The sequence below is a fragment of the Schistocerca serialis genome, chromosome 8 (genome assembly GCF_023864345.2).
Source record: "Schistocerca serialis cubense isolate TAMUIC-IGC-003099 chromosome 8, iqSchSeri2.2, whole genome shotgun sequence".
Taxonomy (NCBI): Eukaryota; Metazoa; Arthropoda; class Insecta; order Orthoptera; family Acrididae; genus Schistocerca; species Schistocerca serialis.
The window spans coordinates 189290606-189295102 of NC_064645.1; the positions used below are offsets into that span (position 1 = coordinate 189290606).

At 46.3% G+C, this 4497-nt stretch overlaps 1 pseudogene; it reads left to right on the plus strand.

The window, feature by feature from the left end:
• Positions 1-3469: 3469 nt before the first annotated feature.
• On the plus strand, positions 3470-3587 carry LOC126417424 (5S ribosomal RNA; annotated as a pseudogene).
• The last annotated feature ends 910 nt before the right edge of the window (positions 3588-4497 follow it).

Consider the following 4497-nt stretch of genomic DNA (forward strand, 5'->3'; position numbering starts at 1 on the left):
ATTACAATATATTTACCTGTAAAAAGGAGTATAAAGAATAAACAGGCTATTAAATTAAAATGTCTTGGAAGGCAGGTCCTTGCCGAAGCAGCAGCAAGTAGCTCCCCGAGGCAGACTGTTTTGTGCACACCAGCGAAAGCTCCGCTGGCATAGCAGACGTGAGGCGAGGTGTGACCCAGTCACCAACGGGAGGGCAAGCCACAATCAGCAAACGTCACACCAACAACTCTTGAAAAATTAAAAAAAAGCAGTTGGGGCTAAATTCACTATGTTCATTCACAACTGTAGGTGGAGTTTTATTTTTGTGGAGAAAAATTTCTAGGTCTTCCAGAATGTTTAAGGCATGTCTCTTAGTGGCTCTATGCAATATTCCATACTTTCACTTCTCTGGCCTAAATTATGCTTTTGTGTTTTTAAGTGCCCCCCGTAAACCTTGTTTCGAAATGCATTCCAATTTGTACTATGTAAGACGTTTCACAATCGTTGCAGCTTATTTTATACACTTCTCAATGATTCTTTTTGTGGAATCCGTTTCCATTTCTTTGGCGTAAATTTTTCCAGTCTCCCTCTGGTTTCAAGCCTATAATGGCATTAGCTTTCACGAATCTGTGAGCAATGCTTTATGAATACAATCCACTGGATGTTAAGGCTGCATAACTTTTATTGTTTTGATGCTTCCCTGTTTGAGTAAATTTTCTGTATTTAATTTTCTCGTCCATTGTGATTATATGACTATTAGTGTATCCCATTGCACGACCAACACTGAGGTGACAAAGGTCATGGGATACATCCTAACATCGTGTCAGACCTCCTTTTTCCCAGAGTAGTCCAGCAACTTGACGTGGCATGGACTCAACAAATCACTGGAATACGCTGCGGAAATAGTGAGCCATACTGCCTCTATAGCCGTCCATAATTGTGAAACTGTTGCCGATACAGGACTTTATTGCACGAACTGACCTCTTGATTATGTCGCATAAGTGTTTGATGGCATTCATGTCGGGCGATCTGGGTCCCCAAATCATTCGGTCGAATTGTCCAAAATGTTGACGATGGGCATTATATTCCATAAAGAAAACATCGTGTTTAGGACAAGAAGTCCATGCTTGGCTAAAAATGGTCTCCAAGTAGCCTGACATAACCATTTCCAGTAGATGATGGGGTCAATTGGACTGCAGGACCGAGTCCGTTCCACGTAAATACAGCCCACACCATTATGGAGCCACCAGCTTGCACAGTGCCTTGTTGACAACTTGCATCCATGGCTTCGTGGGGTCTGCGCCACGATCGAACCCTATCGTCAGCTCTTAGCAACTGAAATCGGGACTGTTCTGACCAGGCCACTGTTTACCAGTCGTCTAGGATCCAACCGTCATGGTTACAAATCCAGGAGAGGCGCTGCAGGCGATGTCCTCTTGTTACCAAAGGCATTCCCGTCGGTCGTATGCTGCCATAGCCGATTAACGCCAAATTACCCAGCACTGTCCTAACGAATACATTCGTCGTACGTCATACATTGATTTATGCGGTTATTTCGCGCAGTGCTGCTTGTCTGTTAGCACTGACAACTCTACGCAAACGCCGCTCCCATCGGTCGTTAAGTGAAGGCCGCCGGCCACTGCGTTGACATTGGTGAGAAGTAATGCCTCAGGTGTGGTGTTCTCGGCATTCTATTGACCCTGAGATCGCGGAGTATCGAATTCCCTAACAAACTCTGAAATGGAATGTCCCATGCACACAGCTCCAACTACCATTTCCCGTTCAAAGTCTGTTAATTCCCGTCGTGCTGCCATAATCAAGACCGAAACCAGTTCACACGAATCACCTGAGAACAAATGACAGCTCTGCAATGCACTGCCCTTTTACACCTTGTGCGCGCAACACTACCGCCATCTGTATACGCGCATATCGTTATGCCATGACTACTGCCACTTCAGTGTATATTCTTCGAGCCAGTTTCAACATCTGATCGTATCTTGCTAAGTTGTCACCGTTGTTGTACCGTGTCAAACGCCCTTCACATGTCTACGAAGAGACTGTTTACCTGCGTCTGTTGTTCGTAATATGCCCTGTACGAATTAAACAAGCTGTGCAGATGACAATTCTTTCGCCATTGAATGTGTACATTTGTTGCAGACTGACTTGACAATAGCTACAAAAACGAAATTCAGTGGCGTATTCGGAAGGAATAAACTAACAATATAATGATGAAAGCTTTATAAATTGGCAGAAAAAAATCGCAACAAGAGAAAAATAATTAACGTAGAGTAATGAAATTTCGGGAATACGTTTGTCGAGGTACTATATTCAAGTGATCAACACTGAAAGATTACAGGTTAACGTAAACATGACGTAAGCCACTGCAAATGTGAAATGCTGGTACGTTAATAACCGGTGAAACAGCTAGTATGCTGAATGTAAGCGTGCAAACGTGCATGCATTGTCTTGTACAGGTGGCGGATGTCAGTTTGTGTTATAGAGTTCCATGCCTGTTGCACTCGATCGATCAATACAGGGAGGGTTAATGTTACTTTTGGGTGACTCTGGAGTTGTCGTCCGATGATATCCAATATGTGCTCCATTGGAGACAGACCTGGTCATCCAGCAGGCCAAGGAAACATGCTGACATCCGGTGCGGCATGTTGGTTACAACGGCGATATGTTGGCGAGCGTTATCTTGTTCGAAACCCCCCGTGGAGTGTTGTTCATGAATGGCAACGCAAGAGGTAGAATCACCATAAATCATCATAGACTTTCAGTCGGGGTGCATGGGATAACCATAAGAGTGCCCCTGCTGTCATATGAAATTGCACCACAGACAATAGTTCTATGTGTATGTACAGCGTGTCTCGCACGTAGATGCGTTGGTTGCAGACACTCAACTGCCCTCCTTCTAACCAACACACGGCCATCACTGGAACCGAGGCAGAACAAGCTTTCATCAGAAATCCCAAAAGACCTCCGCCCTGCCCTCCTGCTTGACACATCTGAAGTCAGAAATGGCGGTCGTTCAGGATAAGTGAAATGCACGCAAAACGGCGTCTGGCTCGAAGGGTCCTTGAAGTAACTGATTTGTAACAGTTTGTTGTATCAATGTGGTGCCAGCTGCTGCTCAGAACGCTGCTGCAGTTGCAGCATGATGTGCCAGAGCCGTACGCCGAACACCATGGTCTTCCCTGTCGGTAATGCCACTTGGCCGTCCAGAAACCAGTCTTTTTTCGACCGTACGTTCTCATGATCGCCGTCGCCAGCAATCATGTACAGTGACTACATTTCTCCTAAGTCTTTCGTACAAGGAACATCCAGCTTTTCGTAGCCTATTACACGACCTCGTTCAAACTCAGTGTCGCCTTTAGGGCATTAGTGGCTAACATCAACTCAGTAGGTCCAATCTGAAAAAATCGCCAATACATGTCTAACGCTCACGACCGATACAGCGTGCATTTGAAGCAAACCTTATTTGCACCTTGGCGACGGTCTTGCCGCAGTGGATACACCGGTTCCCGTCAGATCACCGAAGTTAAGCGCTGTCGGGCGTGACAGGCACTTGGATGGGTGACCATCCTGGCCGCCATGGTCTGTTGCCGTTTCTCGGGGTGCACTCAGCCTCTTGATGCCAATTGAGGAGCTAGTCGACCGAATGGTAGCGTTCCGCTCAAAGAAAACCATCACATCGTCCGGGAGAGCGGTGTGCTGACCACACGCCCCTCCTATCCGCATCCTCAGGCGAGGATTACACGGCGGTTGGGTGGTCCCGATGAGCCACTTGTGGCCTGAAGACGGAGTGCTCCTTTATTTGCACCTTTATAGTGGCGCCTCTCCTAAACAACTGGCGCGGAATTTGAATAGACATCTTCTTTCACATATGGAAGTATGCCTACCAGTTTTCGTTTACGTCGCTTGACTCCTCCTTGATGTTGTGATTTCTTTCCGTCAGTACACTTTAGAGAGTTCTACACGATTGTGACTCCTAATAATAAGAAAATCAGCCAGTGCCTCACAGTAGTTGTTTCCTTGCTTCTGTACACGCTTTTTGAGAGAATCTCGTTTCCTACAAGGAATGTTCAAAATGGTACAAATGGCTTTGAGCACTATGGAACCTCAGGTCATCAGTCCCCTAGAACTTAGAACTACTTAAACCTAACTAACTAACCTAAGGACATCACACACATCCATGCCCGAGGCAGGATTCGAACCTGGGACCGCAGCGGTCGCGCGGTTCCAGACTGAAGCGCCTAGAACCGTTCGGTCACCATCGGCCGGACTACCAGGAATGTCATAAAGTTTGTAGAAGTCAAAATGTTCTAATAGGTGTGAATTCCTAAGAGACCAAACTACTAACGTCATTGGTCACTAGACTTACACACTACTTAAACTATCTTAAACTAACTTATGCTAAGAACAACACACACACCCATGTCCGAGAGAGGACTCGAACCTCCGGTGGGAGGAGCCGTGCAGTCCGTGACAGGGCGCCTTACACAGCTCGGCCACTCC